The 15,399-nt window shown below is 54.9% G+C and overlaps 1 protein-coding gene across 1 annotated transcript in view; it reads left to right on the top strand.

Annotated features, from left to right (window-relative positions):
• The window catches only part of TRABD2B (TraB domain containing 2B), a 212,752-nt gene that overhangs the window by 110,710 nt on the left and 86,643 nt on the right, over positions 1 to 15,399 (top strand). The gene's annotated exons all lie outside the window — the stretch shown is intronic.

Raw genomic sequence — 15,399 nt, forward strand, 5'->3', positions numbered from 1 at the left:
ACCAGAGCCACAGCAACTCAGGATCCGAGCCGCGTCTGCGACCTACACCACAGCTCATGGCAACGCCGGATCCTTAACCCACTGAGCAAGGCCAGGGATCGAACCCGCAACCTCATGGTTCCTAGTCAGATTCTTTTCCTCTGGGCCACAACGGGAACTCCAAAGACCAGGCACTTTGTGCCCTCCTGCCCAGTCCGCACACGGCCTCCATGCACAAGCTGTCCCTGGCCTAATGACGGAGTGCCTCGGAGACAAGACCCGCTGGCCAAACGAGAGTCTGTACCCTGGGCCGGGAATCAGGAAGAGTTGTGGTTCCGAGGTCACCTAGGCTGGGACCCCTTGCCGGATCTCTGCTTTGTGCTCACACTCGTGGCAGTAAGACTTCTCATTGCTCCAAGTGAGGATTCGAACGGCTCCCCGTGGGCCATTTTATTTGAAGTTTTCCAGCAGCCCTGAGATCTCAGGGCTCTTTTCCCTACTTGAGGGTCAGAGAGGGTGGCCGGCTTATTCAGGGTTACACGGCGATGAAGTGACAGAAGGGGGCTTGTCCAATGCAAACTCTTGTCTTCACGACTGTCACTGTAGAGGCGGCGAGGTGGATGAACGCAGGTCCTGAGCTGTCTTGGACTGGAGGGAACACCGCTTCCTCCGGCTGTTCCATTGAGCCTGTCCATTTGTCTTGGCTTTGATGTGTGACGTTATCCTTCCATCACGTTATTTTGTAAATACCATGCGGTGCAAAGCAGGGTAGAAGGTTCCGCGGGACACACACATGTGAGTAAATGTGAACATATATGGAGGCCAAGACGGTGGCCAGAATCGCTGCTGGTGTGTGACTGGGGTGCACACCTCAGCGGGGGGCTCAGGGTCAGAGCTTTCCGGGGCTGGAACATTGAGGAAGGAGGGTGACCGCCCCAGGCACAGACGCAGTTCCACTGTTCTCCTGGCTGGAGAGGAAGCGTGGTGGCATCGAAGTTGTAAGCTTTAGGCTTTATGTGCTCTCTCTCTCTCTCTCTCTCTCTCTCTCTCTCCTCTCTCTGTGTGTGTGTGTGTGTGTGTGTGTGTGTGTGCGCGCGCGTGTGTGTGAAAGAGAGAGAACAATAAAGAACACTGGCTGCCCTCATCAGGGCAGGAAAGCTTCAGGCGTTCCTGGACTCAGGAGGAGGTCTGGATGGAGTGCTAACAGGCTTTTAACAGCTTGGAACAGAGACTCTTTCCTATCTGGGAGGAGCTGATCTCCTTTTAACACCTAAGGGACACATTCCAACCCCCTCCATCCCGCCCCGAGCCCTCCGCCTTGACCTCCCCTCCGTGCACGGAAAGTCACTTGAGCAGCTGTGGGAGGAAGTCCTGGTTTGAGGAGCTTCTAGGCTCAGAAGCAGCGAGTGAGAAGACAAGAATAACCCCTTTCCTTTCTGGATCTCAGTCTTCTCATCTCTGAAATGGAAGGGCAAGGAGGATGGACCTATTTCATCTCTGAGCCCCCTCCCAGCTCTGGCTTTCAACGTCTCCGTGTCTCACTAGACTGGAAAGCCAGGGTAAGCGTTGTGATCTTCTCCTGCGGTAGTGTTTATGTGTTTGTCCTTCATTTTTTCTGCAGAAGACCCTATTGAGCTGTTTATCCTTGGGGGGGGTGTGAGACATTGGGGTCAGAACTTGTGTTGTATTCCGTTTTGTGGTTGGGAAAACTGAGGTTCTGCACTAGACCTCACAGCCTCTTGCAGGACACCTCGGCTTGGCGCCAGGCTGCCTGATCATCCCTGCCCTCCCCACTCTGCCAGGCTACCTGAGTACCCATCTGAAGCATCCAGAAGGCAGGCACCAGCTGAGAGAATCCGTGGTTTTGTCTCAATGCAGCCAAGCGTTAAGCCTGCCAGGGTTCTTGTTCAAGTGCACGCTGAGATTTGCAGATGGCCCGGTCCCCCTTCCATCTCATTATCTGCTGGTAAATTCCTCTGTCTTGTCAAGTCCAGCTCACAGGTCCACTTCCTCTGACCTCTTGCCCAATGAGTTGCTGAGTTGCTCACTCATTATCCACTTTGCCCGTTGGGAATTCACCCCCCCCACCCCGCCCCCAGACAAGGGCTCTGTCTCGGCAAGTTTCCAACTTCACGAGTGGTGAACTTTGTCCTGACCTCTGCGGGGCAGCAGGCTTCTTTCTCTAAGACCAGGTCACAGCCTGGCCACGGTTTACTCTGAGACATGTGACAACACGTTCTCCCATCACACCTGGCCCAGCATCAGCATTCTCTCATAGCCCATGTTCTTATGCAGAAATCCAGGATTTTCTCTTAAGAAGGGGACAAAAACGCAAAGGCAAACTGTAGTGCGTGTCAAAATGGCTCTCGAGCGTGGCGCCAGGGTCCTGCCCTGCGCATCCGTTCCTGCAGGGACTGACCCAGTGAAACCGCATGCAGGTCCCAGGGCCTGGCAAACAGTAGGGGAGCCACAGGCCACAGAGCCCTTGACAAACCTTCTCCATGGTTTGCCCCTGGGAGTCTAGACGGGAAAATCTGGCGGTATAGACACTTGCGGAAGATGAAGCTGTGTTTGGAATCACAGCTGACCTCCCGCCGCCCTCATGGTCCCAGCCCCGTGTACTTGTTCCTACAGCTCAGCCCCCCCTCTCTGGCCACGCGCCGGCTGGTGTTCTTGCTCCTTTTCGTTATAAAAGGTGTGTTTGGAGCCCTTCCGATAGTGAGTCAGAAATGGATGCGTCCACCCAATGAATCAGGGAAGAGTGGCGCACACAGACGGGGAGCCTGGCGCCAGCATCGCAGACGCTTGGCAAAGGCTCCATTGTGGAGTTTGGGCACCCCGCAGGTGCTCCTTCCCCGCCTCGGGGTCCGGGCTCGAGCATGAGCAGCATCGTGGTCTAGTAGGCACAGGACCCGGAGGTCCCGCCCTCCCTGCCCTCCCGGCCCTCCTTCCGCGCGTCTTTGGGCTGCTCAAGGGTTCCTGTCCCTGAGGAAGCCAGATTCACCCCGGCGATAAGGGAAATAACTTATAAGGATCGGTTCGTATGAGACCTCTTCTGCAGCACCTTCCTGGGTCCTTTACACTCGCACCGAAACTCCTCCCTCTCCCCTGGCTTTTAGGCTCTGCTGTCCTGGGATGAGCTGTCTGGCCTCCCGGGAGCCTCACTTTCTTGTGTAAGTGGTTCTGTCCTGCCTGCCTCACGGACACACTGGGAAGCCAGGGGAGGGGCGAATGTGAGCACCTGCGGTTACAGGTGATGTCGGAGAGCGGGTGGCCTGGCATCCCCACGGCCCACCCTGGCCCCGGGAGGCACACGGGGGATGGTGCCAGAGCCAGTGTGGCCTTCTGAGAGCAGTCCCTCAGAAAGGCAGGGCTGGGGCGGCAGTGGGACCTGCTCTGCAGGTAGGGGTAGCAGATGTGGGCGGAGAGCCTCGTACTCACCTCTGGCGCCTCCCGGAGACACGGCACTCATGCTTCATGACTCACGGGTGCGTGCTCATAGGGCTGGCACAGTGCTTTAAGATACATCAACGTATTTAATCTCAAAACACCCCCATAGGGTAGACAGTGATATGATCTCCAATTCGCAAATGAGGAAATGGAGACCCCGAGAGGTCAAATAATTTGCTAACCACCAGCTAGTCCGTGCACCTGGACCGCCCAGCTGCTGAGGACAAGAGTGACACCAGGCCAAATGCTTTATGGTAATATTCTTAGAGGCTGGATTTCCCTTGTGGATCAGTGGATTAACGATCCAGTGTTGTCAGTGCAGTGGCTCGGGTTGCTGCTGTGGCATGGGTTCGATCCCTGGTGTGGGAACTTCCACATGCCACAGGTGCAGAAAAAAAAAAAAAAAAAAAAAAAAAAGGATTCTTAGCAGACACCTCAGCCTTTCTCTGGCTCTCTTCTAGCTTGTTCTGCAGCCTAACCCCTTCTTCAGTGCCCCCTCCGTTATCTCATCCCAGCCACACTGACCACTTACCTCTTCCACTCTGCTGTCCCCATGGCATGGGGACATGGGAAGCAGACGCAAGTGCCTGGGCTGGGAGCTGGGACCCTGGACTCTTGGCTGCCTGCCCTGCTCCTAGTGGGGCCTTGGACCTGCCACTGATCTCTTTGTCCGTCCATTCATCCCTCCATCCTTGTTCTTTCCAAATCTCCCTGAGGGGACAGGGAGGATGGTAGCCCGTGTGGTCTAAGAGGACCAGGGGTGCGGCAGCCTAGCCAAGGTCATCTGAAAGGACAATAGCATGCATCGTCCCAGGAGATGCAGGCCTAGCAGGCAAAGTACCAAGCAGCCGATGGAGAGAGTGTCCCCAGAAAGGACAGGAACAGCGCGCTGTGACCCCTGTGCACTGCTCTCCTCTCTGTGCTGGCCATAGCATCGGGCCGCATACCTGGCACATCACAGGTCTAACATACCCAGTACACGGAACCGCCTGGCCTCCCAGGAGCCCACAGCCCGGCAGGTCCCCAGGAGACACTGGTTCCTCAGGGGCCAACATGGACCACTCATCTCCAGGACGTCCTGAGGGCACAGCAGTGCACAAGGCACCTGTCGGCCCCCTCGGGCCCTCCCCGCCCTCAGAGAAGCCCTGACCACTGCCTCTGTTTGTACTAAGATCCGGGCTTGCTGGTGCTGAGCCAACTTCCAGGAGCCGGGAGGGAATGATGGGTGAGGTAGAGAAAGAGCCTGGAGTGCAGGTCCGAGGACCAAGCCTTTCGAGCAGCCTTTGCCTCGAACCCGCTCGGGACTGCACTTCCACCGCCTTCTCTGGGCCTCGCTTTGCCTATCTGTGAAGCAGCAAGGAGGGCAACGGGGGCAGGACCAGCTCCGCTAACACATTTTCCCACCTGCCCTGCCCACTTCCCCTCGCAGGGTCCGAGCAGCCTGTGCGAGGCTCCCAGGATGTGCCTGCCTCGGGCAAAAGGGTCTCCCCTGGGAACCAGCCATCACGCTCATTCCAGGGGCCCAGTCACTCTCTCCAGCCACATCAGTGTGTGTCTTTGAGGTCCTCTTTTTCCTTTTTCTTTTCAACGGCAATGGAATTTTCTTGGCAGAGCATGCAGTTCCTTGCTGACTCCAAGCCATCTTGCCTCTTATCAGATTTTAAACCTGATCCAGGTCTGGTCCAGGTCAGGGCAGGGAGAGTGGGCGGAGGAGGGGCTGGAAGGGCCACTGATTGGCAGGTGTACTAGGGCTTCGTGGGTCTTTCAAGTTTCATCCCCCCTGCCCCCCTGCTCCTGCCCACCTCTCCAGCTTCGGCCCTGGCGACTTCAGCCCCTACTACTGGTGAGTCCTCAGGCAAGCAGCTGTGCCTCGGTTTCCTCACCTGTAACATGGAAATAATACCAGCCTCATACACTTGTTCATGAGGGTTAAAAGACTTAACCCCTGTAAGGCGCGTAGAATCCCATGTGGCTCATGGCAAACAATCTGCAGAGTATCTGAGAGCAGCTGTCATTGCTATGATTCAGATGATCCTGTGCTGTGTGCCCTAATCCTTAAGAACAACCCCCGCTGTCCTGATACTTGGCAAAACTCAGTGCCTCCACCTCTTCTGTATGCTGTTCCCTCCGCCTTAATGCCCTTCCTGGTCGGATCTGCCTAGAAAACTCCAAGATTCAGTTCAAGCGGGTCCGTCCCCCGTGACCACTGAGTGGCGGAGCAGACCGCATCCCACCGCATCCCGACTGTGCTGCCCCGTGTCCCAGGACCACACTGGGTGTACGCTAACTGGCTGGTCCTCTGGCTCCTGACATGCGCGTCTCCATAGTGATTCGCCTTCCGCTGCATCTCTAACCTAAGCACAAGGCCTAGGGCAAGGGATGCGAGTGATGTTCCTTTCAAGTGTGTGCTGGGAGACGGGAGCAGACCTGTGCAGAGCGATTCTAACGCGTGGTGACAACGCACGGTGGGGGACAGACAGACTGAGGCTGGGGAGGGGAGGCGGCAGTAGGACCTTGGGGAAGATGAGATGAGGTCGCTGGCACTCAGCTATTCATGAAAGTGCTTTAACGTGTAAATTGTTCTGCAGATACAGTGCAGAATTCCCATCTGCGTGGCAGTTACACCTGCTCAGATTTGGTTGTGCTTTCTGTCTTCATTGGTTTGGGGTGCTACCACAGACTGCCAGAGACTTGGGGGCCTTATAAGCAATAGAAATTCATTTCTCACAGTTGTGGAAGCTGGAAGTCCAAGATCAAGACGCCTGCAGATTCAGAGTCTGGTGAGTGAGGCTACTTCCCGGTTCGTAGACGGCTGTCATCCCCCTGTGCCCCCCTGGGGTGAGGGAGCTCTGTGGGCACCCATGCCATTCCTAAGGGCTCTGCCTAATGATCTAATCTCCTCCTAAGGCCCCACCTCCAAGTACCATCTCACTGGGGGTTAGGGCTTAACAGGAATTTGGGGGAGGGTCTCCAGCATCCGTCTCCAGATTGGATCCTAACTCATACGCTGGGGCCCCCACTCTGTTGTTGGTCTGATGGGTCGGGTCTAAAGGGCTCATCCTCCTCCACACCCCTGCCCTCCTTCCCTAGAACGGCCACTGGGACCCAGCTCTGCTCACCTCCGCGGCCTCCAGGGGCTCTGGTCCGCCTTGATGTCTCAAACCGTGTGTGAAGGGAGGCAGCATGTGCCATGTGTTTCTGATTCAGCAGCCCTGTGCTCAAAGGCGGTGTGACTGGAGCCGTATCTGATGGCCTGTGAGCCTCAGAAATATGTCCTTCAAGCCTCCTTTTCCTGCCCCCTCCCTGCCTTCTCCCTCGACAAGGAGGAAGCAGCCTTGGCCAAGAACTGGTCACCTCCATAGCCCCAACCCTTGGCAAAATGGTCCCTGCTGCCCCCGGCTGGGTCTCTGAGCCTAGGAGGCTGTGGACAGGAGGACAGAGACCAGGGTGGACGCCCTGGCAGCATCACTTTCTCTTGGGGACAAGAGTGAGCACGCCCATCCTGGCTGACTGTCCTGGTGGTGGTGACAGGTTCGCTCCCCAGAGCACAGTGGGTCTATAGCTCAGAATCAAACGTGTGTGGATGTGTTTTATGTTTGACAGGTCTTGAGAGGCCTCCTTTTCTTTCTCCTGCTTCTCACAGCAATATCTGTCCATGCATTTAGTAAACTTTTATGGAGCACCAACTACATTCTGGCCAGTGGGGATGTGAGGGTGTGGAATGCAGCTCCTCTCCTCGAGGTGGGAGAAGCGGTGCTTCAAGAGACAGTTCCATGACGCGGAGTTCTTCGGGGCGGCACAGAGAGAGAATGGACCCAGCTCACACAGGAGAAGGAGAGAAGGAAAGAAGAGGAAGGTGGGGGCAATAAAGAACCTTCCAGAGGCACGGAATGTTCCCTGACCACCGCGGGACGCTCATGGGCAGCGTCCAGAGGACGCCCCCAGGGACGAGGAGGGACTGGGGCCAAGAGTCACCTGGTTACCAACAAACGAGACTGGACACTTTGATTTTTGCAAAATTGACCGAGCACCTCTGCCGAGCCGGGGAAGATGAGGTCTCACTTAAGTCCAGGCTGAAGGCAGCTGGGTAGAGTCATGTCCCACAGTCGGTGTTCAGAGCCTGCTTTTGAGTTTACAGAGCATGTCCCACCTGTCGTCTCAGTCAGTCCCTCTTCTCTCTGAACCTCCTCGCTTCGTTTGAAAGTGTTTCCTTAGCACCTGTGCCTGGTACCATTAGACTCTGGGAATGGTGATGGGCCAGGCTAACAAGTCTCAGCTTCGTAAAGCACCTGGGCCAGGAATATATATATATATATATATCCACAGTCATGGCATATGGACGTTCCCGGGCCAGGGATCGAACCCCTGCAACAGCTTCACCCTACACCATAGCTGTGGTAACACTGGAATCCTTAACCCACTGTGCCATGGCAGGAATTCCAATTCGTGTTATATTAAACTAAAGAATGATACTATCCCTCTAGGTACTAAATGCCAGTGGTGCTTGGGGACAGCTGAGTTTCTCCACTTTGATGTGTTGCGTGAAATAGGTTCCCTTTTCCCCATTTCACCTTAGGAAGGAATCCAAGAGAGAGGAGCAAGGAGATGGTGTATTTTTGGTTAGCCCGTTCACCTCCAGCCCCCTTCCTCTAAACACATTTCCTCTCTCCGCCCTTGAGGTACTAAAGGCAGCCTAACTCCGTTGAAGGTCTCGGCATTGGAGGCTCCCAAGCACGTTGCCCCTGATAAAGCATCGCTTGCAATGGTTCATCTCCAAAAGTTTTCGTATTGATTCCAGCCTCATCTTGCAACACTCTCGTTTGCTAGTATTTAAAAACAGAACAGTTCGCATTGGCTTTTTTTTTTTTTTTTAGCTCATTTCTTGTTGTTGCCCACATACTTCCAGTGAATGAAGAGAGCACATCGTTTCGTGTGTGTGTGTGTGTGTGTGTGTGTGTGTGTGTGTGTGTGTGTATTTTTTTCATGAACGACGAAAGTTAAACATCCTGTTCTGACTGCAGAGAAATTTTCAGGTTTCTGGAATCCATTAAAACCCAAAATGTCACAGGAAAGTTATTCTGGAGCCTGCAGAAACACAGTTTTACACTTCTGAGGTCCACTGGGCCTATTTGTCTGTCCTTGGAAGGGCCTACCTTTCTTCACTCCCTCTGTCCCATCCTCTTCCTTCCAGAAAAATGGAAGGAAGCCAGTGTGTGTAATGCCAAGAGCTTTACAAACATTATCTTATGTAATTTTCCCATCAGTCCCTTCTGAAGCTCCGACAAGCTGATGCACTTGACTCAGTTTGCCCAGCTCGGTAGTGCCAGAGGCAGCCTTCTTCTTGCATCTTTATCACGTTGCTCCTGTGCTACCGCCAGTGACTCCTAGTTTTATGTCCTGATGCCACACCTTTTTTTTTTTTTTTTTTTTTTTCATTTTGTAGAAAAGGATGTTGGTGTGAGCCAGACAGGGAATGACATTTTCTGCTTCCCTCTCGGCTAAAGACCACGTTTTCTCATTTGTAAGCGGATGTGCCACTGCAAACGTTACAGCCAAGAATGATTTCAGAGCATCTGGGTCCATGATCCAGAGCAGCTCTGTAAATGCTTGTGTCATTATGCATTTTATTTCCTTGCAGGAGACAGGCAGGTGGCTCTGAAGTCTGACCGTAGAGCTGAGTGTAGGGAAACCTCTTACTGGCTGGTGAGGGGCCGATTGGCTATGACAGGGCCTGAGAGTGAGGGGCTAGCTGGCTGCAGCACTGCAGTCAGATCTGGGCCTTTGAAATCCACTAATAGCCCATTCCTGGACGTCAAGGCCCCCGGGGCCTTTCAGCCTGCCTTCATTTGGGCACTTGTTACAAAGTCGGGGAATAACAGGCTTGGACGGGAAAGGTGGGGCAAAGAGGGGTCCATTGAATTGCATCACAGGCGCAGCCAAGTTCTAAAGCATAGGAGGAACCCAGCCAAGGGGCCTCCTCTGGCTTATCCTTCACCCTCATCCCAGCACGTGCCTTGGGAATTTTCCAGGGCTCTCCTGGACTAGGGAGGGTTTGGAGATCTGGGCTGTGATCGTGAGATTGGCCAGCAGGGAAGGCTGTCCTGGCTGGACCACTCACTGCATCAGAGTCTCACGGAATCAGCAGCAGCTCTCTCCCAGGGCAGAGCCCTCGGGAAGCATCACCTTGGGGAAGCAGGCAGGATGCCCCATTGTGCTCCTGCGAGAGGTCAAGGCTGGAGAAACGGTCAAGGTTCCCAGAGTCAAAGTCTGTCTCTTGGGCTTTCTCTGACCTCCTAGGAATGAAAGCTCCCTTTGGGAACTTACACAGAGATGCACTGTCTTTGCTCAGGACAGGCTTAGGCAGCCCTGAATGGAGACGGCCAGCCCAGCCCGTGTCTGCCTTCCTCACACATGACTTTAGAGGGCCAGGGCACTCAGGCGCTGAAGCTAGAACTCTGCCTATTCCCCGACGTTTCCTATGTCAAGGCTAATCTCCCATGGGACTGGAAGCCCCCAACACATGGTAGGGCTCGCCTGCCTGCTAGCACCCGGGGCCCAGCCCAGGGCCGATACAAACGAGGTCCCTGCCCTGTGGTCATGGTTAACAGTCAGCGTAGTGATTATAATACGTGCACTGTACCAGGGCTTATGGCCCTTCATGTTCAGACCTCGCTCTGCTTGCAGTCCTGAGCACCTGCCCTTACCGACGAGGAGACCGAAGGAGTGAAGAGACCTGCACAGGTAGCTGTCCATAAGTGGACAGGAGTTCCCGTCGTGGCACAGCGGAAATGAATCTGAATAGCATCCATGAGGACGCAGGTTCGATCCCTGGCCTTGCTCAGTGGGTTAAGGATCCGGTGTTGCTGTGAGCTGTGGTAGAGGTCGCAGGCTCAGCTCACACCCTGCGTTGCTGTGGCTCTGGCATAGGCCGGCAGCTACAGCTCTGATTGGACCCCTAACCTGGGAAACTCCACATGCCGCGTGTACAACCCTAAAAAATGACCCCCCCCCCCGCCAAAAAAAAAAAAAAAAAAAGTGCGCGGACTGTCTCGATTTGAGCCTTAGGCATGATAGATTCCTAGTCTGCTCTGTGCACAGTAACGCCCTTTCACCTCCCAGAAGCATCTGCCTCTCACTAGTTTGCATGTTTATCACAGACCAGGGATCTGGCCAGAAGGATCACTGCCATTTGAAGGAACTGACAGGGGCCCAGGATAATGAAGAACCATTAGAAACCAACTGGTCCAAACACGTTCCTTCACGAGTGAGAAGATGAGGCTCAGAGAGGGGGTGGGAACAGAGCTCCATGCAGAACCAGCATCCTGAGGTCTCTTCTGAATTTCCAAAATCATGTGTCCTGGATGCTGGGATGCTGCCCATGCTGTAAAATTTTATTCTTTTCCGTTAAGGTGGACCATCAAATGTCTAACAAAATTCCACTTAATTGTTCAACTTGGGTGAAACTTTGTCGCGAGCGTTGGTAAATAAAGATTCCACCAGCAGGCCCTGGGTGCCAGTGACTGGGTGGACTTCAGTCCCTGTAAACCTGAACTTCAGAGGCAGAGGCCCTCAGGTCAGTTCACAGAAAGAGAGGTAGTGAGCAAAGGAGGCCTGATGGTGGGAAGACCGCCAGCAAGGAGGAAGCCAGGCCCCAGTTCCCACACCTGGCTTCCTGGTCCCTGCCCTGGGCTGAGGCCATGACGCCTGGGAGGAGCCTGGGATGGAGTGTGAGGCTGAGGGCAGGCTGGGACCTCACAGAAGGGGTGTTGCTCGAGAGAGGTGCTTCCTGGGAACAGAGCAGGGTGCTAGACCTTGTGCCCAGGCCCCCCTGCAGCCTCCTCTCCCAGGCCTTCCTGCCGACCCAGACTGCCCACCACCATGGGAGAGCAGTGAGGCCCAGGCCGGGTGCTAGCTCAAGGCAGCATGCGCGGGGCACGGGGTGAGTTCAGGCGTGGTTGTTGGACAGGAAGGGGGAGGCCAGGAGGCTACTGGGGGACCTGGACCTCACCCAGGATTTGATTAACCCTCAGGTGTCTGTCTATGGCCGGTGCCCACATGGGCAATGATGTTACTGTGCTGCGGGGGTGGGGTTAGCACCAAGGCAGGGGGCCGGGACTGGAAGCTGCTGTGGGCAGCGAGCCCTGTCTCTCCTACCCCTCGAACTGCTCTGCTACCCCCCTGGGCTCTGTCCGCCTGCCTGCCAGTGCTGGCAGAAGCCTCTGTGACCCGTGACCTGGGGCCAGGCCAGGAAGGAGCCACTGCAGGAAGGCTTCTGAATTCCATGGGCAAGCTTTACAGGCCAAAACCCAGCAGGTAGTGCCCGGGGGCGTGAGCCTGTTCTCAGATGCAGATGTTGGGAGGAGGTGTGATAAATGAAGGTGGGGACAGCCCTGATGTGGGGCTGATTCTGATTGCAGGGCCTGGGGCCTGACCAGAGCCCGCATGGTCGGCCGCATCCATTTCCGGGCCCAGTGTGGCTGGCTCTGGGTCGCCACCAGGACCGCAGGTTGGCAGCGGGAGGGCATCCAGAGGTGGGAGGGCAGGCCAGGTGGGGAAGGGCGGGCAGGAGGGGGAGAAAGAAAGGGAGGTGCAAAGCAAAAGGGTGGGGCCCACCAAGCCGGATCTGCCAGGACAAAGGGACCATCAGCCTCGTGTCTGAGGAGCCCCGTAGCTCCGCACGGAGCTTGCTCAGCTGCAAAGACCACCCCCCAACAGGCCCAAGGAGCTGTGTGTATTGGGGGTAGGAGGACAGTGTATGTATGTGGTGAGGGGTTTGGGGTAGTTGTGGCTGCATTTGGTGTAGGGAGCACACAGGGCCAAACCCCTGACCAAGCCCACTGGGTCCTGTGCCATCAAGAGCTTCCACTGTGCTCAGTCACCCGCCAGTCAGCCCCCCAGGCCACTAGCCTGAGGCCCTTCTCCAGGGCATCTACAGGCTCAGACCCTCCAAGAGAGCAAAGGCAAGCTCTTTGTTCCTGGCAGGCTTCTGGAAGGACTGCATCAGTTCAGGATGAGGCAGTGTGGGGATACCAGGGGCTTCAGGGCCAGGGTGGTCACGTTTGAGTCTGACCTTGAACTTATCAGCGGTGTGAATTTTGCCAGTGACTTCGCTCTGTGCAGGCTCATTCCCATTGACCCTGAGGAATCTGCAGGCTATTAAGGTGTGAAATGAGAAACAAGTGCCGGGTGCGGGGCCCAGCACACAGACACTGTCGGCAGTAATTACCATTTACTGAGTATCAACTAAGTGGCAAAAATGATGCTAGGAGAAGTAAAGGACCGTCCCCATGTCCAGGGAGCCACTCCCTAGAGATGGAAGCAGGATTCTGGGGGGAGTTCTCTCCATCCCCACCTCCTTTTTTCACTTTTGGAGGCCCTCTCTCTGCACAGCCTGCGCCAGGCCCTGGAAGACTGACGTGGATCAGCCCTGATGCCCCAGGAGGGCCCCTGCAGAGGCAGACAGATGGAGAGTCAGGCCCCGGGCAGAGAGGTCAGGAGGGACTTGGAGGGATGCGCGGGTAGGTACTGAGAAGGGCCCTTAAGCTTCCCCAATGAGGCGTCCATGGCTCTGCACCTGGAAGGATGAGTTGGAGCTGCGGGGCAGGTACATACACGGCTGAAGCCACAAGTGCGGTCTGGCTCCCAGCTCGCAAGAACTGAGCTGGGCACCTGCAAACTATGCAGGCAGAGAAGACGAGCCCAAAGGAGGCTCCTTGAGGAAAATCCTTGCCTTGCACCAAGGTGACCACTTAGATGCAAAAGGTGCCTTATGATGTCCACGTTCAGAGACAGTTTGCGCATGAGGAAGGCAGTACCACTGTGGTGGCGAGCACGCCGCCGCCGGAACCTCATCAACATTGTCCAAAAACCTCTTCGGGCGCCTGTCCCAGCCCTGGAGGCGCTCTGAGTGATGATGGGTCCTGCGCATCCATAGCTGAGGGCTGCGGCACTGTTTCCTTCTCCCTCTTCTTTCCAGGCTCACAGCTCCCGCCCACCTCTCTCTCTGCCCACAGGGCCCAGGCCTCTCACCATTTATCAAGATAAAATCCATCAAGGTCTTTGGGAAGGAGGAGCATAAAGAGTTCGTGGGGTAATAAATCTCCTTTACCATCCGTGGTGAGCAAGGAGTCCATCCCAGACTGTGCTCGTGAAAACAGATGCTGTGCCTCCAGTTCTCTGCGAGCCGGGCATAGGGGTCGTTGTGCGGGAGCAGGACTGAGGTTCAGAGCCCTGGACATCACAGCTGGGCGCCGCCCTGCGTGGGGGACACAGGCCATCAGCGGCAAGGCTGGGCCTAGAACCAAGGCTGAGATGCCTTCCCAAGGTCAAGGGAGACAGCTCCCTCCGTCCACAGCTAACTGCCTCATCCCCTTAGCCCTTTCATCATTTGCACATCCATCTTGACTGTTGTCTCTCCTGCATCCATCACCAATACTTCCTGTGTGCCTGCTGTGTGCCAAGCACAGAGCCTGAGTCCACCGGGAGCACGGGAAAGGTCGCAGGGCAGGGGCGGGGGGCTCCACAGTGTGTGGAAGGGTAGGGGTCCTACCTATTCTCTTCTCTCCTCCAGGAGAGAATACCGCAGCCTGTGCTCACAGGGCCAGGCGAAGTTGGGCTGCCTGGGCACCTGGCACCCAGGCTGATCCGCTCTTAAGGGGACTTTGTTTTCGTCCAGACGCATACTCAGCAAGCGCCTTCTCTCCCCCCATCTCTCTTCCTCATCACAGTTGGGGGAGAACAGCGTGGGCGGGGGTGGGCAGCTGTTCCGTCCGATGTGTAAGTAAAGCAGACTCTAGCCCGTCGATGGGACACTGCATGGCACTTAGAATGAATGACCCACACATGTCAATGTGGGTTAAATCTCACTTCCAGAGATCCCGTCATGGCACAGCGGAAACGAATCCGACTCGGAACCATGAGGTTGCGGGTTTGATCTCTGGCCTCGCTCAGGGGGTTGAGGATCTGGTGTTGCCGTGAGCTGTGGTGTAGGTCACAGACACAGCTTGGATCTGGCATTGCTATGGCTCTGGCATAGGCCAGCAGCCACAGCTCCGATTAGACTCCTAGCCTGGGAACCTCCATATGCCAAGGGTGCGGCCCTAAAAAGACAAAAGACCAAAAAAAAAAAAAAAAAAAAAACTCACTTCCATAATATTGGGTTAAAAAAGCAAATCAGAGAGTATTATGTGCAGTCTTCTATCACTTAATGCAAAGCTAAAACCGGAAAAGTATTTCATGTTGTTTATGCATGCGTATGCTTGTAAGACTAAACATGCAGCCAAGAAGGATGCACCACAGCCTCAGAAGTGATTGCTTCTAGCGGGGAAGAGAGGTGAATGCCATCAGGGAGGGGACAAGGGGACCTGTGATGTTATCATTTTCTTTATTTTAAAACACCTGAAGCAAGGACGATAGAAGATCAGTGTATGTTAAAACTCAGTGGGAAATACATGGGTATTGGTTATGTTCTCTGTACGTTTCTGCTGGTTTGAGATACTTCATTTTAAGTAAAGATGTTTCAACAAAACCTAGAAGTCTGACCTGAAAACCCACAGGAACCAGGCTAAAGGCCTCAGATGTGCCAGCCCTGTCAGTGCAGGGTGCTCCACTGAATCTTTTTACATTTTATCTTCCCATTATTCCAAGAAGGAGGCTTATTATCCTCATTTCACAAACAAGGGAACAGAAGGGGCAAGTAACTTACCCCACCTCACACAGCTATTGGGTGGAAGATCTGAGCTTCAGACTCTGGTGATGTGACCCCAAAGCCATGCCCTCTCCCCACCTCTCACCACCTACACAAGCTGCCTGTCTTAATAAAATATAGTCAACTCAAACAAACACATACCAAACGAAAGGAAACCTAGCTCAGAACCTGACCTTGCATCTTGCCTCTGTTATCACCTGGCTGTGACCTTGGACAAACTACTCTCCCTCTCTGAGCTGTATTTGCCCCCCAGGGCAAAGTGC

The sequence above is a fragment of the Sus scrofa genome, chromosome 6, assembly GCF_000003025.6.
Source record: "Sus scrofa isolate TJ Tabasco breed Duroc chromosome 6, Sscrofa11.1, whole genome shotgun sequence".
Classification (NCBI taxonomy): Eukaryota; Metazoa; Chordata; class Mammalia; order Artiodactyla; family Suidae; genus Sus; species Sus scrofa.